This window comes from Bubalus bubalis, chromosome 2 (assembly GCF_019923935.1).
Source record: "Bubalus bubalis isolate 160015118507 breed Murrah chromosome 2, NDDB_SH_1, whole genome shotgun sequence".
Classification (NCBI taxonomy): domain Eukaryota; kingdom Metazoa; phylum Chordata; class Mammalia; order Artiodactyla; family Bovidae; genus Bubalus; species Bubalus bubalis.
The window spans coordinates 19,538,879-19,563,216 of NC_059158.1; the positions used below are offsets into that span (position 1 = coordinate 19,538,879).

At 40.8% G+C, this 24,338-nt stretch overlaps 1 protein-coding gene across 5 annotated transcripts in view; it reads right to left on the reverse strand.

Moving 5' to 3' along the window:
* The window catches only part of RIPOR2 (RHO family interacting cell polarization regulator 2), a 214,405-nt gene that overhangs the window by 148,766 nt on the left and 41,301 nt on the right, over positions 1-24,338 (reverse strand). The window lies entirely within an intron of this gene.

Genomic DNA, 24,338 nt, shown 5'->3' on the forward strand with positions numbered 1-24,338 from the left:
CCCTTCATCTCCTGAAGGAGCTGTGGAAGCTTTAGAGCTCTGTGGTTTGAAAACTGAGCTAGAAGGAGCTATACAAGCCACACTTGACAGATTTGTAGGTAAGAACACTGAAAAGCAGTGACTCCACTGCCTGAGAGTGCTGGGTTCCCAAGGCATAGGAGATAATATGATGAGTTGCCCAAGAGCTTGGCCTTTAAATACAGCAAATATGGATGTAACTCTGAACAAGTTACCCAAGCCAAGTCACAAATTCTTCAACTATAAAATGAGAGTAATTGTGTCTACCTCATAGGGTTATTTGTGAGATTCAAGTGGAAAAATGGCCATAAGAGCTTTTGACATATTATCCTTTTTAATATTATTATTATCATTAATTATCTTTACTTGATGAAACCAAATTCAGCAAAATGACATTTAACAGGGTGAAAATAAAATCTTATATTTGAATCCTACAAAGATATGCAGAAACACAGAGATGGAGTTCATTAGAAGTTCATGTAGGATAAAAACACACAGGTATTTTTGTTGCCAATGAAACTCAACATAAAAGTCAACCAAAAGTCAGCTTGCTCAATATGACAGGAACAATAGGAAAAGAGCACATAAACTATAGAATTTAGAACATTTCCATCTTCCTTGCCCCTAGTCAGTTCACCCCTCCCATGCTGAGAGTCACACTCTTTCGGGGAAATAAAAGAATTGGACTTTTCAGAGAAGGTTGGTAAAGTCTGTATACACAAATCACAATGTTTGAGGATAGTTGGAAGATTTAGGATATTTACCTTGAAGAAGAGAAACCTCAGAGGAGGGTTAACAGGGGAGAGGCTCTCAGGTATCTGAGTAGGGCTCAGGGATTTAATAATGACTCTAAGCGAGAACTAGATGGTGGAAGCTTCAGAGAGGTAGATTACAGCTCCATATAATGAAACACTTACCAGGAACAAAGATGTTTGTCCAGCAAAACAATGAACTGCCTGGGAGGTACCAAATTCCCTGTCATGTGCTGTGTGAGTGACTTGGCGGGGTATATTACAGAAGGAACTCATGGGTGGTTAGACTGGATACTTTTTTAAAGCCCTTTCAACCTTGAAAACTGTTTTACTAATGCATTTTTAAATGCTGAGTAACGACTTTATCTTAAGGGTGGAGACAAGGATAGGATCTCTTAATTGGAAACGTCTGTTAATATGAAGCCTGGACCAGTACTCAGGCTGGAAGTGGGCTTGCCCAACTGTTGAGGGAAACAGGCATTTTTCAGCTCTTTTGGTTGTCTTAAAGTACAAATTTGAGAATAAGTAATAGAGAAGGAGCAAGAAAAGAAGGAAGGAAGGGAAGGAAGAGGGAGGGAGAAAGGCAGACATTTGTCAAAATACATTCATTTGATCTGAATAGACATCTCCTCAAATAAGATATTTAAATAGCCAATTAGCACATGGAAAGATGGTCAACATCATTATTCATCAGGAAATGAAAACCCAAACTACAGTAAGATACCACTTCACACCCACTAGGATGGCTATGTCAAAAAGATAAACAATATTAAGTGTTGAGTAGGATGTGGAGAAACTGGAATCCATACATTGCTGGTGGGAATGTAAAATGGTGCTGCAGCTTTAGAAAACCTTTTGGCAGTTCCTCAAATGTTATGGTAAGAGCCAGCAATTCTATTTCTAGGTATATACTCAAGAGAAACAAAAACACATGTCCATGCAAAAGCTTGTACATGAATGTTCCTAGTAGCATTATTAATAATAGCCAAAAAATGAAAACAACTTAAATGTCCACCAACTGATGAATGGATAAACATAATGTGGTTATGAAAGCTGAGCACTGAAGAATTGATGCTTTTGAACTGTGGTGTTGGAGAAGACTCTTGAGCGTCCCTTGGACTGCAAGGAAATCCAACCAGTCCATTCTAAAGGAGATCAGTCCTGGGTGTTCTTTGGAAGACTGATGTTGAAGCTGAAACTCCAGTACTTTGGCCACCTCATGCAAAGAGTTGACTCATTTGAAAAGACTCTGATGCTGGGAGGGATTGGGGGCAGGAGGAGAAGGGGACGACAGAGGATGAAATGGCTGGATGGCATCACTGGCTCGATGGACGTGAGTTTGGGTGGACTCCGGGAGTTGGTGATGGACAGGGAGGCCTGGTGTGCTGCGATTCATGGGGTCGCAAAGAGTCGGACACGACTGAGCGACTGAAGTGAAGTGAAGGGACTGGGGGAAAAGGAAAAATAGATAGTGACTGCTAACAGTATGGGGTTCCGTTTGGGGATGATAAAATAATCTAAAATTGATTGTGGTGATGGCTGTACAACTGAACATACTAAAAACATTAAATTGTACACTTTAATTAGGTGAATTGTATGGCATGTGAATTATATCTCAATAAAGCTGTTATATAGGTTACATATTATATATGTAATGTGAGTGTACATATATATATATATCCATTTTGAAATTCTACAGAACTATTAACTGTTAACTGTAAAAGTCCAACTAAACCTTAAGCACTTAGAAATATTTACACCAAGTATAACAAAGAATGGGAAATGTCCATTAATAAAAAACTCTTCTAAATAAAATAAATACATATAAATAAAAAGATGAATTATCCTCTAATTAAAAACTAGAAAAGGAAAATATGAATAGCACAGTAAAAAAAAAACTGGGTAAGGACAGTGTTTAAGAGAAGTATAAATGAACGGTAAACTCAGAAATGCATCAAACTCATTAACAGCTAAAGAAAGGCCAATGAAAGCATTTATTGGTCTAGTATTTTTGGAGAGCAAATTGGAAACATGCTAAAAGAATCTCAAAAACACTAATCCCTGTTGATAATTTTACATTTAGAATATAATAAGGAAATAATCAAAGAATATATACAAACATACTATTATGGCATCATTTACAATGGAAAAAATTGTGAAACACCAAATGTATGACAATAAGAAAATAGTTACTTACCTTATGGCACTTCCATATGTTGAAATACCATACAACCATTTAAATTTTGTTTTTGAAGAAGAATATATTATATTAGAAAATGCTTACAATTGTAAGAAAATTGTAAATTTGCACCCACTGCAAATAGAGTGGGATACCAATTTTGTGGGGAAAAATAGCTACACATGCAGAAAAAATATACCAAGCATGGAATGGATTACCAATGTTCTCTATTTTTTCCTAGAAACTTCTCTGATCATTCTAAAAGGTCTACAGTGAACATGTATTCCTTTTTGTATTTCTTTTCTTTTGGCGACATCACATGTGGGATCTTAGTTCTCCCACCAGAGATCAAACCCACACCTTCTGCACTGGAAGCTCAGTCTGGACCGCAAGAAAACTCCCTTTGTATTTTTTTAAATCATAATAAAGATAAGAATCTAATTAAAAAATTTGGAACATCAGGCAAACCATTTTAATTCTCACTTAAGAGCAAGGTCTGTCTCGAACATTAGAGGCAATTGATAGCAAATTTTTATCTCCAAAAGTCAAGCACTATAAATTCACATTTTATTGTTCAAATATAAAAAGAATCAGGGAAATCATATGTAATAAATATTTTCTAGTTTTGATGAAAATCTCAATGATGGAAAGAAACAGTGAGTGGTGGGAGGGTAACTACTGTTCCTGCTGAAAGGCTGCCCTGATTTTTAGATGGTTTCTAGAAACATCTTCCTTTTTGAAAGCCTAATTATTCAGCATGTACATGTATTGAGAACTAAAGTCATCAGTGTCTTAAGAAAAGTTAGACGTGTTTATTCAACTGCATACAAATCTTCTGTCCCCATCCCTGTTTATAATCTAAAGCTGCATAATCAACAGTGGATTCTCAGTACCAGCTTGAATGTCAGTCAAAACTCCAATGACATATGGTCAGTAAGGGCTGCTTGTTTATTTTGAAATAAACTCATGAAAGAAAAGGTTCAGCCTATGAAGCTATGAGAGTTAAAGCTTCCCTAGAACAGCCAGAGAGAGGTTTTGATATCTCATTAGGATAAATAAGAAAATTCTTTAAGGTGAAAAATGCTTTAAAACAACTGATTTCCCAAACATGAATCTAGTATGAATGAGTCTTTTCCCTTCTACATTCTATTCGTAGACTCTCCAGATGAATACATACATATATAAATAACACATATATAAAAACACCAGGCCAACATATTCTGGTTCCAGAACTATTTTTGTTAAGCTGAAGGTCACCACCTGTATGTATGGTTTTAGGCACATCTCTTAACTTTTCTGAGCCTGAATTTCCATGTTTTCAATATGAGGATGCTTTTAAATTTTAAAATTATGTACTTCAGTGAAGCCACCACTTTTATTCATACACATACACACAAATACATGCACACCTCACATGAATATATAAATATATAACATTTTAAGTAATTAGAGTCAGTCTCATTTATAACAAAGATCTTCTTTGAAGACAAAAGCCAACTGGCTCAACCAATGACCACGAAAAATTGTCCCCTTCCCTCCCCAGCTTCCAAGCATCTTCTCATACCACATAACACAGTGTCTGAAAGTTTACCTCCAGAGATTTATTATACAGGAGTAAGTCTGATTCATTTGTTGTCAGTAATGCTGCATGGTGAATGAAGGCTAGGAGCATGTGCTCTGGGTTCAAATCCTAAATTCTACTTCTTCATGTGACCTTGGGCAGGCTATTTAAACACTCACTCTTCAGTGTTCTCATTCATAAAATAGGGTGAATATCAGTACCTTTCTCAGGGGATTATCATAAGAATTATGTCATAAGAATTATGACATATGTAAATTCCCTATATATGGTCATTATTTCTTCTGGTGGGAGAATTTCAGAGCCATGTGAGCATCTCAGGGCAAGATGTGAAAAGCCCCCAGGATGGAAATGGAGGTGGAACAAAGCTGCCATTACATCACATGCCGGAAACATTTGCTTGAGACTTAAGTGTACTCTTTTGAGGTTGACATATTTTGGGATGAAGGTTTAATATGGTTTTCTTTATTTCATGAACAGAAGATGCAGGAGACTTAGGTTTAATTCCTGGGTCGGGAACATCCTCTGGAGAAGGAAATGGCAACCTACTCCAGTATTCTTGCCAGGAAAATTCCAAGGAAAGAGGAGTCTGGTGGGCTACAGTTCATGGAGGGGTTCACAGAGTTGGACAGCCATACACCTTTGACATGTCACCAACAGTGAGCAAAATCAGGACACCTGGCCATCTTAAATGTGATCCAATAATATAAAGTTTTACAAATGTATGCATTCATAAAAAGGATTAAAAAAAAAATATATGAATTGTGTACTTCCCTGATGTGAAAGTAAGATTATGGCTAAGCTATGGTTTTCCTCCCTTTCCCACTCTTGTTATAGCCACAAGTGCAACCAAGGTCTGTGAATTAGGGAGGCAGTCGGTCTCCCCCACCTGTAGGGTAAAGGGTAGATAAGGAGCAGTGTGCACAGGCGCATGAAGGATACAGGCAAGGGTGTCATGGAATCATGGGGCGTGGGGTAGGGCCATTGATGCCTCACTCTAGTCCAGTAGCCCCTCCCTGCCCCCAGCGCCTCAGAAGCTTGCCTTGGCATGCTGAGGCTGGGCTCGGGGGAGGTAAGGGAGGTGAGTCAGTATCAGATCAGAGAGGCAGGGCGACAGTGGCGGGCACTAGCAGAGTGGGGAACGGGCACACATCCTTTCTCTGGTTCTCTGAATGAGCACATTCATTCATTGTCCCAGGCTTCTATCTCAAATTCCTCTGCTTCGCTTCCCTGTGGGATAGTTTCTCCACCTCTGTATGAGATACAAAAACAGGGGTGGGTCTCAAATAGTTGAAATTCTTTTCTCTTTGCCACTGCTTTTGCTCTCCTCTATTTGAACAAAAGGGTGCAGAGTTTGGATGAAGACCAACAGGGTTATAAAGAATTTTATCTTTGGATAAAGCTTTCAATAGCTGCTTTCTGTGTCCTGAGAGCTCAGAGTTGCCTCGTGAATAAGTAAAAGGCACTTATCAACCCAAACAAATATTTTCCCAGGTTTCCCTTCCCCGTGAAGCCACACTGGATTCTAAAATAAAAACTGTCAGCATAAATTCTTGCTTATCCAGCATACTTCTGCCCCTCCAAGGCAGAAGGAATTCTGAAGTTAGGAAGGAAGGAGATAAGGTTGAATGACAAAGTATGAAACACAATGGAGGGGAGGACTCTCCCTTCATCTCTGTGGAACATTTCCTTGTCTTTGGCCCCATGCTGAGTCTGTACTTAGCCCGCTCTGGCTGCAGAACTGGTAGAAGGAATCCATACTGAGTAGGCCCAGGGTCTCCTGGCCCGTCCCCAAATCCCAATTTAGCCTTGCATCATGGGCAGCCTGGTCTGTCTGGCTTTAGTGGCAAATACCATAGACTCTGGCTTCCCTGGTGGCTCAGTGGTAAAGTGCCAATGCTGGAGACACGGGTTTGATCTTTGGTCTGAGAAGATCCCCTGGAGAAGGAAATGGCAAGCCACTCAAGTATTCTTGCCTGGAGAACTCCATAGACAGAGGAATCAGGTATGCTACCGTCCATAAGGTCGTAAAAGAGTTCGACACACATGACTGAGCAACTGAACAACAACCAGAGGCTGTGGAACCACATTGCTTGTGGTCTAATTCCTGTCTCTACCACTTTATAGCTGTGCAACCCTGAGCGAGTCACTTAACCTCTTGGTGCCACAGTTTTGTCATCTATAAAATAGAGTTTATAATAGTAACTACCTCAGAGGGCTGTTGCAAGGATTTGATGAAGTAATACTTGTAAAATGCTTAGGAGGTTTTCTGGTACCCAGTAACTGCTCTTTACGTGGTACTTAGTTTGCTTTAAGCCTACAGAAGCATGGAGAAGGGTCATTAGTGAAACAGAGAGCTTGGCACATGGTCCCTGGGCTGGGCCTCACCTGTTGATTTACAAGGAATGAACTGATGAAAAATGACCCTAATCAGAGTATGTGCCTCAGTCTCAACCTTTCAGAGGTTAATAATGTCTTTACAATTGCTGACTTCTAAAAGATTTTTTTCTCTCTCTCTTTCTTTTTTTAGTAACAAAGGAAAAACATACTTGTGGTTAAAATTCATATAATTCTAAAACATACAAAATGAAAACCAAACGTTTTCTTCCACAAAACCAATTTTCCAAAGGACTGTTAATAATTATTGGCTTTGTTCAAAAATAAGTAAGCAAAATACAAAGAGTAATAGTTTTGTTTGGTTGTTGCTACTTCAGGATCCAAATTCTTTTAGTTCTGCAGAATGAATTCACACAGAATGAATTATCCGGTAGTTAGTGTGACTAACATGGCCCATGTGAACAAATTTAGTCATTTAGTCAAGGGTGTGTTTGTTTTTTTTTTTTAGTTCCCTTTCTAAGTGACTCAACTTGCCTCATTACTATTGCCTTAGTAAGATTTATTCTTGCTTGGTGTTGCATTTTGCTAATTACACATTTCTGAGATCAAGTAAGCTTATATACACACTAAATATTTCAAAAAACTTTCTTAGTGTCTAAATCTCTTTATACATTAAAGAACATTTGATCTCAATGACTTGCTTATTCTGTGACTTCTGGAGAATCCAAAAACAGTAGTTGTTTGATGTCCTTGTCATTCTCTACATATAAAATGGATGCCATACATCAGTTTGTCAGATGGTCATAATAAGGACTTTATATGGGTGAAATACCTCCTTTTAAAATTAGTTAGGAGATTGTATTTCTGCAAATTGTTAAGCTGGATTTCATCAGAATTAAAAATGTCTGCCCTTTAAAAGACACTGTTAAGAGAATAAAAAGACACGCCACAGGCTGAGAGAAAAATCTTTGCAAAGCAGGTATCTGTTAAAGGACTTACATTGCTGTTCAGTCACTAAGTCATGTCCAAATCTTTGTGACCCCATTGACTGCAGCATGCCAGGCTTCCCTGTCCTTCACTGTCTCCCAGAGTTTGCTCAAACTCATGTCCATTAAGTTGGTGATATCATACAACCATCTTATCCTCTGTCACCCCCTTCTCCTCCTGCCCTCAATCTTTCCCAGCATCATGTTCTTTTCTAGTGAGTCGACACTTTGCATCAGGTGGCCAAAGTATTGGAGCATCAGGCATTCCAATGATATTCATGATTGATTTCCTTTAGGATTGACTGGTTTGATCTCTTTGCTGTCAAAGGGACTCTCAAGAGTCTTCTTCAGCAACACAGTTTGAAAGCATCAATTCTTTGGCGCTCAGCCTTCTTTATGGTCCAACTCTCACATTTGTACATAACTACTGGAAAAACCATAGCTTTGACTATATGGAACTTTGTCAGCAAAGTGATGTCTCTGCTTTTTAATATGCTTTTTAGGTCTGTCATAACTTTTCTTCCAAGGAGCAAGCAACTTTTAATTTCATGGCTGCAGCCAACATCCTCAGTGATTTTAGAGCACCAAAAAATAAATAAATGTCTACCTTTAGTTCAAGTCTCCCTGTTTTCTTACATGTACAACTGGTCCAAACTGTGATTTATTGGACAAATTACTCACAGCTTTCTAATCTATCAAATTTGGGAATAATTTTATAATAATTTCTATCTTAAAGAGTTATTGGGAGGACTAAATGAGACAAACATTTAAACATTTGGCGCTTATCTGACCTCATAATAAATGCTCAATAAAACATAGGCTTCACTTATTGCTATATTTACATGAACTTATCTCTGACTTAGGAAATAAAATCAGCCTCAAGATCTTAGCTCAGAGACTCCATGTAGTATCAGAGGAAGAAAGGGCATCCTGGCCCTCCTCTTGGCCCTGGTACCCTGGTGCCCCAAGGAGACGGCTTGATGGAAATTCTTCTTGATGTCCTGTACATCCCACCGCAGCTGCTGAGACTAGTCTCGGAGACCTGGGGAAGCCTTGCCAACCACTCTGCCATCTAAGTTGATCAATAATTAAATGGACAGTAATCTGAATGAAATGAAAAAGCAATGGTCTTGCCATCTCCCCTTCTGGAAATGCTTCCCATGCATGACACACATAACTGGCACCAGCTTTCTTTGTGGTGAGCAATTCCACACTAAAGAGACCTTAATTTTTTCCAGTTGGCAGTGGGGAGTTGACTTAAAACCATGAGGAAACACCACTATCTGAGCTGGTATCATCCTCTCAATATTTTCAACAGGGGCATCAATTCCATAGACAAGTTAATTTTCAGCAAACTTGGCTAGGCTGCTTTAAAAGGACAGAAGGCAACTTTGCTGGGAGTAAAGGGGTCAGTTACCAACTGGAATTCAAGAGCTTCTTCTCTTCTAACACTGTCAGAAAATGGCCAAGAATGGCAACTGTAGGTAAACTGAAAAGCAAGAGGTGGGACCAGGGGTTCCACAGGCCAAGTAATTAAAAATCAAACACTGAAATGAAAGAGAAGGCTGTAAGTGAGCAAAATCTCTTGACAATAACAAGTTGTTGACTGGCCCTGAATAGCTCAGCGGGACCACATTGTCCCAGGAAATCCTAACCCAAGTGGATTATAAACCTGAGAAAGGAAGGCAGTTGCTCAGGACATCCAGCCCTGACATGTTCTCCAGCTGGTGATGAAAGGGCCATTGATAAGAAGACGTCGTGTCCCCCCAGCCCCACCACTGCCACACACACACATTTCCCATTAGAGATGACCAGGGAAGGAGAAGTAGGGGATTCTGGGACCACAAGGTTCCTGCTTAACATAAATCAAATTGCTGTTTCTAGGTCCTAGAAAGAGAAGGATCTGGGCTGAGGCAGAGGGTAAGTCACTCTGGGACACTTATGTTTTATTTCCCATGATTTCAAGTACTAGTTAATATTGATAGAACTCATGATATAATCAACGTTCAAAGGCTGTAGAAAGACTGGAATAATGTTCTAAAAATCATGTAAAATATAAGAATCTGCCTGCCAATGGAGGAGATGTGGTTCGAGCCCTATGTCGGGAAGAGCCTCTGAAGAAGGAAGTGGCAATCCACTCCAGTATTCTTGCCTGGGAAATCCCATGGACAGAGGAACCTGATGGGCTACAGTCCATGCGGTCACAAAAAGAGTCAGACATGACTTAGCGACTAAACAGATTATAAAGTCCTGTATTTACGACCAGATTTCAATTGCATGAACAAAGAATGGGGAAAATCTTGATTATATTTCAACATGATAAAAACAGAGGGAAGCACTGTCCAACCTTCTTCCACAGAATTTTCTATCAGAAGATTCATAGTGTACATTGCATGATATTAATTATACTTTTCTAACACTTGTTATATGCTGGACATAGTTGTAGGGCTTCAGGTATACTCATTCATTTAATCCTCCGTGGTAGGTACTATTTTTATTGTTCTGGTCTCTTTATGGGGAAGCTGAAGGACAGAGTGAAGTAACTTGATCAAGGTCGCACAGCTAACAGAACTGGGATTTAAACCACTCTTAGCTCCTATGTCATAATGCCTCTCCGAGGATTTACAAGTAAAGAAATTGGCCTTACTTTGAATTAAAATTCCACATACTTTGAGCACTGAACACTTTTTTAATGCGCCCTAATTGTATCTCGTAGATGAGTATTTTTTTAAACAAGCTGGGAATTTGTGCTAAGATTAGTTGACCCCAGTGAAGACCAACAACATTGTATAGTTGCCCCTAAACTGAAATACATGCCCGGAAGGACAATTTATTTCCCAGAGATATAGTTGTTTGATTGTGTGTCCTATGCTTATCCAGTCTCACCTAGAACATTCTGCTCAGAGTTGGGCATCAAGTTTTCTCATAAACCAAAGATGACCAAGAGTCACCTGAGCATCACTGTTACATGAGAGACAGCAGATGTGGCTGGGGGACTGTAGTCTGGAGTGGGGTGAGAGGAAGATATTAACTTAAAGTATCTGAAGTGCTTCTGGGTATTCCTTTAAGGACAGAAATAGGATTAACAGGGAAAAGTAATAGAGAAGCAGTTTTCCACTCAGAGCGAAGAATTTTTTAGACTATAACAGGCTTCTTATGAAGTTTCTGGGATGGCCAAGCAGGAGTCAAGGCTGACTGACATGGCCACGGCGACCGCTGGGGTGCGGCGGAAAGAGTGTGTCGGAGGACCATAGTTACAGGACTGATATTCCAGCCAGTCTTGGTTTCCCATCAGTCAAATGGAGGTAAAAATACATATTTCATAGCATTCTGTAAATTGGGAGGGTAGAGAGAGGTTTAAAGATGGAGTGACTGATGGGTGGTATCATATGGGAAATTGTTTTGATGATGCAATGGAAGTATAAAGTACATATTATCAGACAAACTATTCTAGAGGTCACAAAACAGAGAGGCTCCCAGAACAAATTAAAAGGTTCAAATCACATATTTGATCCAATCATTTAAAAACAAAAAAAGATATGCAAAGGGGGTAAGGTTGAGTCTCATTAATATGCTAACAATAGGGTTACAAGTGGAGTGGAGGGACCACATGGTATAAGCCTGGGATGTGCAATGTTCACAAAACAAAGACACACCAAATTGCCAACAAACTGACTTTGTCCCCAGAGACAAGTGGCCTTGTCTTTTGGTGGCAAGTAGAGCATACACATGGCTTCCCTGGTGGCTCAGATGGTAAAGAATCCTCCAGCAGTGTGGGAGATCTAGGTTTGATCCGTGGGTCAGGAAGATCCCCTGGAGAAGGGAAAGACTGCTGCTGCTGCTAAGTCGCTTTAGTCGTGTCCGACTCACCTACCCACTCCGATATTCTTGCCTGGAGAATCCCCATGGACAGAGGAACCTAGTAGGCTATTAGTTGCTCAGTTGTGTCTGAGTCTTTGTGACCCCAGGGACTGTAACCCACCAAGCTCCTCTGTCCATGGGGATTCTCCAGGTGAGAATACTGAAATGGGTTGCCAAGCCCTCCCCCAGGGGATCTTCCCAAGCCTAGGGATCAAACCCAGGTCTTCTGCACTGCAGGTAGATTCTTTACCATCTGAGCCACCAGGGAAGCCCCATAGCACACATGTCATGGGATAAATCAGAAAGCCCTGGAGGTGAGTCAATGTCTTCACTACTCATAGCATCACACCTAAATAGAACATTCTATCCTTCTCCATATTGATAATGTTGATTAATATACTAAAGTAACCAGGCCTAAACTGTCTTGTCATCAACAGATGGTTCCCATTTTTCCCTTACACTCATCCAAAGGCCCTTGCTACAAACTCTGAAATTGAGTTTTAGAAGAAGCATCAAAGAATCTAAAAAACAGATGGTATCTGACACCTACCAGATTCTACCCAAGGACAGAATTGGAATTTTCAGGATTCTTTTAGTTATGAAGTAGAGTTTAACCCAAGATCACAAAATAAGAACTAATTACCTAGGACTGAAATAATGAACTTGATTGTGCTTAATGTTTCATTGTGAATTACTCCTTAAGCTATCTTGATCTCTCAGCTGAACACTGAACACATTTTCACTTGGAGACTTGTCCTAACTGATCCCCCAGGTTTCAGAAAACTTTCTATAAAGGCTCTTCTGATAAGCTGTCAAGAAAACTCAAACAATAATAACTACTCATAAAAGATGTCAGATATTGATTGATCCACTTAGAAGAGTAGTTTTTTAAACTAATTTTTGTGATACAGTTAACTGTATAGGTTCAATACTCCATATCTTTTTGTACTTATATAAATATTTATAAAATAAGACTAGTACCTCACAAAACATACTATATCAGAAATAAAATTTTCAGTCTTGGTTTTTTCTGTATATTTTTTCATAATGAAAGGGTTGCCTTATCTAAAAATTAATGATATTTGTGGTCAGACTGTATTATGCTCTTTTTTAGACTATGTCTCAATGCACTCAAAAGATAATGGTCTTCTGGACCTGTCAGAGGATATGATGAAATCAACTTTAATAGGTGGATAATTACACAAACATCACAAACAATGCTTCTGCTAAGGAAGCACAAAAGATAAATCAACAAATAAGAATGCAACACCAAAAGAGGAACCCTGACACTGCAAAGACAATAGAGCAGATGAAAAGATGGGACATATGGATGTACAGAGCTTCATGTAGCTTCATGGTCTGAGAAGCCAATAGTGAGTCACAGCTCTGGAGCTTCTGAAAAGACTGGACTGAATGGACTCATGTTGATACGGGTGAATTGTTTAAAAGATGCTATTTCCATACTGTTTACTACAATAATGATGAACTATAATAACACATCTGTATGATATGTTAGAATGGAAGAATTGAATATTCTGAGAGTGACTTGTAATGTGCGTGTGTTGCTTTGCTGAGAAGACAAAGCTATGCTGTAGAAGAAAAAAACCAAATAGGATGGATGAAACTTGTAAGATGTGCCAAGTAAACATAGGTGTAAGAAGAACATGAGTTTGTTAAATGTAGATAGAGAAGAATGAATAAGCCAGGAAAATCCTAATATTCATGAAGTAATAAATATACATATGCTGCTAAGTCACTTCAGTCGTGTCCAACTCTGTGCGACCCCATAGACAGCAGCCCACCAGGTTCCCCCGTCCCTGGGATTCTCCAGGCAAGAAGACTGGAGTGGGTTGCCGTTTCCTTCTCCAATGCATGAAAATGAAAAGTGAAAGTGAAGACGCTCAGTTGACTCTTAGCGACCCCATGGACTGCAGCCCACCAGGCTCCTCTGTCCATGGGATTTTCCAGGCAAGAGTACTGGAGTAGGGTGCCATTGTCTTCTCCAATACATATGAAGCACTAACAAAAAAGTTTCCAAACACTCAGGATACAAAATACACAAACTCAATGTTCGTAAGGCCTTCATTTGGCCAACCACTGGTGTCAGCCATCATGGCCTATGCATTCTCTTTCCATGAACTACAAATAAAACTTATGGTTCTTCTGTAAGCTAATTAATGACCTAATTAACGAGAAGGGCATACTTGTTCCCATTCCTGTGTTTCTCTGACGATATGTATCACTAGCTCTAGGTATTTTTTGCCTGTGGATCCCTTTGCTCTAACCTCAGTGGCAGTTTTCACAAACCAAAGCATCAGTGGTGAAGGCTAATGTGTGTAGGAGAGAGAAAGACTGTGTGAGAGAGAGAAAGAACAGATGAATTTTGCACACCCTAGGATTCAGGTGCCATTCAGGTCCTTCCACCCCATTTACATCATATATTGTGCTATGACCACTTGATTCCCCCTGTGTATTTTAAATTTACTTAATAACCCATATGATTTGAGCATTTTAATTTGATCTGTGAGCCATTCTGCTGTGTGACCTCTGGGATAGCTCGCCTGGTAGTGTACTAGGAGGTAGACGCTGCATCAAGGCAATTTTCCACAAGACAGATGAAATCCAGGATTCCGGAACCTTAACAGCTGTTACAATCATGTCCCCCAGCGAGGTTCCCATGGGACAACTATTCTGCATCTGAGGGCTATCCATAGAATCCCACCTGGGGATTTAGGCCCATGGAATTCATAATGAAATCTTAATCCAAGTGTTTTGGGCCACTTGGAGTGATGAAAAGTTCTTCTGCTTAGATTATGTGTTCACCAAAACTGAATAAGTGGCATCCTCATCACTCAAGCTAGTAACAAAATTATAGCTCAAAAGATCAAGGGGAAAAAAAAATAGCATCCTGGGGACAACGGGTCAAGAGCTGAGTCACATGAACTAGCCTAATCTCACTCTAGGCCTTCCTGTGTCCCTCTACCTGTACCTGAGGGGTAAGGAAGGACTCCACAGAGAAAGCTCACCATATGGACTCAGGGTTCCAATTCCTTTTTTGTTCACCATCACAAAAAAAAGCTTTCACCTTTGTGATGAAAGCTCTGGTCCTTAGCACCAAAGCAGGGGGAGGGGTGGCAAGACAGGGAGCCAAGCCCTCCACCTGGTGGTCAGAATGTTGTATTAACAAGTTTTTGCCAAAAACTGGTTGCACTTTTTTGTGTGTTTACTGGCTAAGTCCTGAACGACTTTGCGACCCCATGGACTGTAGCCCACTAATTACACCCCAACTGTAGGTGTAATCCACCTTGCTTGATTTCCCAAGCAAGGATACTGGTGTGGGTTGCCATTTCCTTCCTCAGGGGATCATCCTGACCCAAGGACTCTTTAGCTCTGAGCCACTGGGGAAGATGTAATAAGCGTTATTTAAGCAATTGATAATGATTTGTTCTCTCAAGGGCTCTGCAAATGGTCACAAGGTAGGATACTATAGAAGGAGACCCTTCCTTTGGAAGTCAGATGGCCTGGGTGACCTCTAAAGTCCAGTCTAAATCTTAATTCTTATAAAGCTTCCCTAACTTGTGTCACAAATGCAAAAGACATTTCAGACAGTCCTCACTTTGTATGATTCCAATATGCATGAATTTCCATTTCCATGATTTCGTTAAGTAACACCAGTTTCTCAACTTCACGGTTCCAATTTCAGCTCCTGCAGTATATTAACCATGAGTGATGGTACAGATACAAACTTCACTTAGAGCCTTCAGTCCACAAATCACTTACAGAAATGACAGATCTGCATCAGGGTCCATGACTAGTCATGTCAGTTTGCACAGACAGCGAAGTGTGTAGTTTTGTTGCCTCCTTATTGCTCAGTGGTAAAACCATGTGATGTTTTTACTAAAATGGATACTGGAAAGAGGGAACTGGCCAACAAATAGAGAAATAAAAGTGATAATGTGGTAAATGAAATTCCAACTGAACGTAAGGGGAGTTACAGAAATAATAACTGTGAGAATACGGACACTGAAACACCGGAGGGACTCCAGACCTGCAGTCAGGAGAACGTACTGAATAAATGAAGGAGAGGATGAGGATGCCCTGACAGAAGTGACACCGGCAAAAGCATCTCATTAAAAAACTCTCAGATATACTTTATGACATTGAAAGCACAAAGGACAAAATGTTGGAGGCTGATGCATATTTAGAAAGGAATATGACAATTTGCCAAGGTACAGAAGATGCTTGCTCCATATTGCACATTATACAGAAGTCTAGCACAGTTTAAACTACTTATGATGTTTTTCACAAAGAAATAAAAACATTTTAATTCTCAATATTTCTAATGTTTAAATTATATTCTACTAAATAAATATTAGTTTTACAATGTTTTCATTTTCCTCCTTATAACTGGCAGTAAGAGGGTTTTTAATGTTTTGACAAACATTTTTAGTTTATGGAACAATGTTCATTTTCCTATTGATTATTAACTTTGCATGATTTCAGTTTACTCAGTCATGTTTAGGGTCCTGCATAACCATTCAAAGTGAGCACTGTCTGCAATCTTTAAAGCAGGGTTACAAACTCAAATGACTTCTAGAGCCAAGAAGGTCAGGAAAATGAGGGAAGCAGAAAGGTAATAGACAAATTCCCTGGCCTTTGTGGGAAATGGTGGAGACTGTGCCCTAGAGAGCTTTATCCTGTCTAAGAAAGGCAGCCTCTACTCAACTCTATGGATAGCTGAGCCAGGAGAAATGCTGGCCAGGGTTGCCAGATCTGATTCCTCAACAGCTGCCTGAAATCTGGATGTGAAACCTCACAAATTTTCAATAAACACGGTGTTTCAAACATTAAATGTTCTGTGAACCAAAGAAATGAAATGGATATAGATGACAGTCTTTATTTTTAAAAGCCTGCAATAGAGCCAGGTTGGATGGCAGATAGCTGTCAGAGGTTCAGGACTAGGAAGGCTGGGAGGTCAGATGGTAAAGAACTGTTAATGCTTGCTCCCACCTCTTTGTTTTATCTGTGGGCAGAGTGAATCTGAGACCGTCACATCTCTGGAAGACAGTCCACTTGTGAACGCATGTAGGGCACCTGAAGTGGAGAACTCATTGTTATCACGTCCACGAGGTGTCGTGAAGAAGAAAGATCCTGAAGGGATAGGAAGTAGGAAGTTTTGCTGGGTATGGGAAATAGAAAGCACATAAAATAGATGGCTGGGATCCCCCCTAGTGGAGGGCTGCAGGGAGGGGGAGCCCAAGGGGACCACCACAGGAGAAGATGGAGCAATCGTCAGGAGTGAGGAGTCAGACACAGAGGCAAGCTTCCTCAACGGCCTCACTGCGTGTTTTCCCCTAGTTCTGCTTCATATTTATTAGGTCATATCCTGAGTCCCTGAACTGCTTCTGTTTGCCCGTAGACTTGGCAAACTATGTCTCAAATTTTTAATAAGACTAGAAATTGTTAAATTGATTTTTATAACCATCCTTAGATACTTGAGGGAGATTAACCATCTGGAATTTCTATTTAGACAAGTAACAGCAACTTCAGCTCCGACAAATGAGGACTCTGAGTTGGAAGAAATCCTAGAGACCACTTAGCCAAACCCTCAACCAAAGCAGGAATTTCCCTTTAAAACCCTTGGCCAGAGATCAGCAGCAGGCTTCTGCCTGCAACACTCCCCCAAACTTGTTTCACCTTCAGTAAATCCAATCTGCAGCCTCATATACATACTTCTGACATGCAAGAACAAGACAGATGCTAAGAGTCTGACCACCAACTTGCTCAAAGAGAACAGGACATTTGCAAATGGAGGGTTTGAGGATAATAGAGTACAACTGCAAACAGAAGATCTGGAAGGCAAATGTGATTACTCATGTAATACATCATTTTCAGTTTGAAAAGAATATCCACCTGATGAGGAATCATCATTGGCTGAAGCCAATTTTTGGTGAAGGGTGAGCATATATAAACAAGGCCACTGCATTTTGGGAGTCATTTTCTTTGTGTTTTGACTCTACACCAAAGCACTGCTTCTTTTTAGAAGAGCTTTATTGACAGAAAATTTAGGGAAAACATGCATAATCCTATACATGAATATACTTCTCCTTTTACATCTTTCTTCCCGACCAACTCTTGCTCAAATACACACATGGTTTTACACAACTGTCATGAAAAGGTTCATATTATTTGATTTTGAGGAAGACACTGTCACTTTGTTCCTAAATACTCATTTCCCCCTTCTTTCTTGTTAATAAAATCCTGATCTTGCCTCTAAATGGCAATGTGCCTGGTCCCAGGTGATGAATCAAGTTTGGTAACCAACTGTAATCATCCTGTTCCTCATTTTCCTTTACAGCTAGGGGGTGACCTGTGAACCAAATTTGGCCAAAGAGACATAGGAAATTCCTGTTGGGAGTTCTGGGAATGTTCTTGCTTTCACCATAAAAAGGAATTCCCTTACCCCTTCTTCTTACATTGGTCAAAGACACAATGACTAGAGCTTTGACAGCCATTTTGTGACCAAGAAGAAAAGCTCAGGGGACTCACAGAGATGTTGGCTTTGAAGCAACACTGAAACTGGATTTCTCAGTTTATGAGAAAAATAAACTCTATCTGAGTCACTGTGGTTTAGACCGTCTGTTATAGCTGAATATAATTCTAGTTGATGAAAACATTTTGCTTTTACTTAATTCTCAGTCTTTGCAAGAGGTCATAACATTTAATTTTGTTGATATGGTATAATTTAAAAGAATATGTTTTATTGTTGAGTAGTTTGTTTTTAGTTATTTGATGTGACAGACAATGCTTCAGTCAGCATCTTAGGGCATTTAGAGTTTTGTTTTTATCAATAATGCATTAAAGGTTATGAGTATCTTAATGGTTCTTAAATTGTTTTGCAAAATTGCTTTTCTGAAGGATTATATAAGTGTACAATGCCTCCAAGTATACAAATTAATTTCACCATAATTTCATCAGCAATGGGTCTTACCATTATTTTTTGGCTGAATTTTTTAGGTATAGGATGCTACTTCAAGTGTGCTTTAATTGATAGCTCGGTTTTAATAGAAAGTCCATGATTTGTAATAAAAGAGCTAAGAATTAGGCCAAAGCTCTCTGTAAATATGCAGGCTTTTGGCCACCCTTTCTGGATCACCTCTTCTCTTTATTATGAGGACTGTGCAGGATCCCAGCCTTATCTAGCCTCTCAGCTCCACTGTTTGTCTTCCCTCTGAAGTGATGTTCAGCCTGGATGTGCACAGAGACCTTCTCTGGCATTGATTGTGGTCACTGAGAAGGCCAGGGCCTCAGCAGCAGAATCTGCTGAAGAGGCAAAGTGAAAGTCGCAGGAGAACAGTTCCAGAGAAGAACCGTTTGGCAGGACCCCTCTATGTCTGCAGTGACAAAGAGGGTTGGGTAAAGGGGACGTAGCCCATGGACAGGCAGGCAACCACGGGGAGGGAGGGCTCTGGTCAGCCAGGCCTGGTCTGGGCAACTGGCAATCCCTAAAGCCTAACCCATGCCTTTGTATGGTTTGTCATCCTCTAGACTCTGCCCAAGGAGAAGGCAATGACAACCCACTCCAGTACTCTTGCCTGGAAAATCCCATGGACGGAGGAGCCTGGTGGGCTGCAGTCCATGGAGTTGCTAAGAGTCGACTGAGCGTCTTCACTTTCACTTTTCACTTTCATGCATTGGAGAAGGAAATGGCAACCCACTCCAGTGTTCTTGCCTGGAGAATCCCAGGGACGGGGGAGCCTGGTGGGCTGCCGTCTATGGGGTCGCACAGAGTTGGACACGACTGAAGTGACTTAGCAGCAGCAGCAGCAGACTCTGCCCAAGGAGGATGAGCTAAGCAAGCGTGGGAATGGTTGCAGGGCCAAAGCATCGCACAACCCCAGGGGCCACTGCTCACACAGATGACAACACACCAGGCACCCTCTGCTCAGTCCAGTTACAGCTCCCAAGTATGATGAGGATGGGATGACTGGAATGGGCTCATCTCTCAACATCACTTCTGTTTAAAATACCATCCTTGGCTCCTCTTGTCCCTACAGTTCAAATCCTGAGCATTATGTCCTTCATGACATGGCCCTACGGACCCCACAACTCTGTACATCTTTTCCTTTTCTTCCCCATCACTTTTCCTGCTTCCTTTAACATGGGCAATCCAACCACGCTGATACCTTGACGATTCCAGACAACGTCACTTACTTTCAACACCCAGCCTGGAGGTTGCCTTCTCTGGGAAGTCTTTCTCTTGGTGCTCCAGGGAAGGGCAAGCCACTTCTTCCCTCGGGAAGCATCCCCATGTCACCCTGACATGTTGCAGGGGCACAATCTTCTGTTCTAGCACTTACTCTATTGTAGGTAGTTCACCTCGCTGTTGTACTGTGAGGTCCCTGTAAAGCAGAGCCCTCAAACTTGCCAACTTTGTGTCTCTAGCACACAGCACAATGCACAATTCCAGGTAGTACATAACAAATGCTTACTAAACTAGTGACATTTTTCAGGTCTAACTGGTTTTGGAATAAAAGGTATTCTTCAGCTGCAATCATATGTATGCTCAAGAGGCGACAAATGTCCCTTCTTGCTCTTACTGTTCCAATTGTGGGGTCACTAGCAAGGTTGAATTCCCATGGTTTTCAGAGTTGGGTACTCTTTGGACTCCCCTGTGGAGCTTATAAAACTCCCCCAAAGCATAGAGCAATTAATTTTTGTGGAGGGAGGTGGGCATTTGTGCTGTAAGGATCGCCCTCTCCCCCAGGTGATTCTAATAGACAGCCTCAAGCAGAGAACCACTAGTTTAAATAATCCTGAATAGTTAAAAAAAGCTTTTCCTGTGTGCTGCCATGTTGTATAAGCACTGTGTTAGGCATCTGGCAGTGGGGTGTGGTGGGAGCTGGTGTTTGCCCCTAAGGGTAGCCTCAGAATTTTTATATTAGTTACGGTATTTTGCCCTGAAGAAACTGCATTCCTTACAGTTGCAAGAGACAATAGAAAATGGTCTAAGATGGTATCTAAATTGTATGGTTTAGATTAGGGTTTCACAATGGTGATGTTTTGGGTTAGATAATTCTTTGTTGTGGGGGGGCTGTCCTCTGCATCACTGGATATTTAGAAACATCTTTGGGGCTGTATTCACTAGATCTACACCCCTGTCTCCATCACCGTTCTTAAAAAACAATAATGTCTTCAAACATGGCCAAATGTTCTCCTGGACTAAACCCATGCCTTGTTGAGAACCACTGATGTTGATTTAGGCGTTCCATTTGAACAAGACCCCAATGACTTGTATGCACATTAAAGAGAAATAATTACTATCCTAGAGCATTGGTTCCCAAAGTGTGGCCTCCAGTCAGCAGCATCAACAGGGCATTTGTTGGAAATCTATATTCTTGGGCCCCACCCTAGATGTTCGGGTTTTCCTTGTGGTTCAGTTGGTAAAGAATCCGCCTGCAATGTGGGAGACCTGGGTTGGGAAGATCCCCTGGAGAAGAGAAAAAGCTACCCACTCCAGTATTCTGGCCTGGAGAACTCCATGGACTATACAGTCCATGGTGTCGCAAAGAGTTGGACACGATTGAGTGACTTTCACTTCACCCTAGAAGTACTGACTCTCAAACTCTGTTTTAATAAATCTACTAGGTGATCTTCGCTGAAGAAGTTGAAGTTGAATGGTTCTATGAAGATCTACAAGACCTGTTAGAACTAACACCCAAAAAAGATGTCCTTTTCATTATAGGAGACTGGAATGCAAAAGTAGGAAGTCAAGAAACACCTAGGGTAACAGGCAAATCTGGCCTTGGAAAACGGAATGAAGCAAGGCAAAGCCTAAGAGAGTTTTGCCAAGAGAACACACTGGTCATAGCAGACACCCTCTTCCAACAACACAAGAGAAGACTCTACACATGGATATCACCAGATGGTCAACACCGAAATCAGATTGATTATATTCTTTGCAGCCAAAGATGGAGAAGCTCTATACAGTCAGCAAAAACAAGACCAGGAGCTGACTGTGGCTCAGACCATGAACTCCTTATTGCCAAATTCAGACTTAAATTGAAGAAAGTAGGGAAAACCACTAGACCATTCAGGTATGACCTAAATCAAATTCCTTATGATTATACAGTGGAAGTGAGAAATAGATTTAAGGGACTAGATCTGATACAGTGCCTGATGAACTATGGATGGAGGTTTTTGACACTGTACAGGAGACAGGAATCAAGACCATCCCCATGGAAAAGAAATGCAAAAAAGCAAAATGGCTGTCTGGGAGGCCTTACAAATAGCTGTGAAAAGAAGAGAAGCAAAAAGGGAGGCCTTACAAATAGCTATGAAAAGAAGAGAAGTGAAAAGCAAAGGAGAAAAGGAAAGATATAAGCATCTGAATGCAGAGTTCCAAAGAATAGTAAGGAGAGATAAGAAAGCCTTCCTCAGTGATCAATGCAAAGAAATAGAGGAAAACAACAGAATGGGAAAGACTAGCGATATCTTCAAGAATATTAGAGATACCAAGGGAACATTTCATGCAAAGATGGGCTCGATAAAGGACAGAAATGGTATGGACCTAACAGAAGCAGAGGATATTAAGAAGAGGTGGCAAGAATACACATGAGAACTGTACAAGAAAGAGCTTCATGACCCAGGTAATCACGATGGTGTGATCACTCACCTAGAGCCAGACATCCTGGAATGTGAAGTCAAGTGGGCCTTAGAAAGCATCACTACGAACAAAGCTAGTGGAGGTGATGGAATTCCAGTTGAGCTATTCCAAATCCTGAAAGATGATGCTGTGAAAGTGCTGCACTCAATATGCCAGCAAATTTGGCAAACTCAGCAGTGGCCACAGGACTGGAAAAGGTCAGTTTTGATTCCAATCCTAAAGAAAGGCAATGCCAAAGAATGCTCAAACTACCACACAATTGCACTCATCTCACACGCTAGTAAAGTAATACTCAAAATTCTCCAAGCCAGGCTTCAGCAATACGTGAACCATGAACTTCCAGATGTTCAAGCTGGTTTTAGAAAAGGCAGAGGAACCAGAGATCAAATTGCCAGCATCCACTGGATCATCGAAAAAGCGAGAGTTCCAGAAAAACATCTATTTCTGCTTTATTGACTATGCCAAAGCCTTTGACTGTGTGGATCACAATAAACTGTGGAAAATTCTGAAAGAGATGGGAATACCAGACCACCTGACCTGCCTCTTGAGAAAACTATATGCAGGTCAGGAAGCAACAGTTAGAACTGGACATGGAAAAACAGACTGTTTCCAAATAGGAAAAGGAGTATGTCAAGGCTGTATATTGTCACCCTGCTTATTTAACTTCTATGCAGAGTATGTCATGAGAAATGCTGGGCTGGAAGAAGCACAAGCTGGAATCAAGACTGCCGGGAGAAATATCAATAACCTCAGATACGCAGATGACACCACCCTTGTGGCAGAAAGTGAAGAGGAACTAAAAAGCCTCTTGATGAAAGTGAAAGAGGAGAGTGAAAAAGTTGGCTTAAAGCTCAACATTCAGAAAACTAAGATCATGGCATGTGGTCCCATCACTTCATGGCAAATAGATGGGGAAACAGTGGAAACAGTGTCAGACTTTATTTTTGGGGGCTCCAAAATCACTGCAGATGGTGACTGCAGCCATGAAAGTAAAAGACGCTTACTCCTTGGAAGGAAAGTTATGACCAACCTAGATAGCATATTGAGAAGCAGAGACATTACTTTGCCAACAAAGGTCCGTCTAGTCAAGGCTATGGTTTTTCCAGTGGTCATGTATAGATGTGAAAGTTGGACTGTGAAGAAAGCGGACTGCCAAAGAATTGATGCATTTGAACTGTGGTGTTGGCGTAGACTCTTGAGAGTCCTTTGGACTGCAAGGAGATCCAATCAGTCCATTCTAAAGGAGATCAGTCTTGGGTGTTCTTTGGAAGGGCTGATGCTAAAGCTGAAACTCCAATACTTTAGGCACCTGGTGCAAAGAGTTGACTCATTGGAAAGGACTCTGATGCTGGGAGGCATTGGGGGTAGGAGGAGAAGGGGACGACAGAGGATGAGATGGCTGGATGGCATCACTGACTCGATAGACATGGGTTTGGGTGAACTCTGGGAGTTGGTGATGGACAGGGAGGCCTGGCGTGCTGCAATTCATGGGGTCGCAAAGAGTCGGACACGACTGAGCGACTGAACTGAACTGACGTGATCTTCATGCACATTCCGTTTTTTGGTACAGTACTAAATGATCCAAAGAGGGATGGAAGATTGAATGCTTTGGAGCAATCAGAAAATTCTCAGGAGCAGAGCTTGATTTGTAGGTAGCAGGAGGGTACTACAGGTGAAGGAAACAGCATTAGAGAAAGATTTTCAGATGCAAATCAGCCTTTACTCCAAAACTGCCAAATTCCTCATTATCTCCTTTGATTTTTTTCATAACTTCCTCAATCTGTTTGCTCTCTTGAATTTTGGATTTAAAAGTATTTCTTGGGCAATTTATACACTACGATATGTTCATCAACTCACTCAAGTAATTCTTTGAGAATCTCAATGAAACAAATGATCACTTATGAAAAAACAGGAGTGTGTTTTTGAAAAGTTGTGCATAATCAAATATTTACCTTCAGAC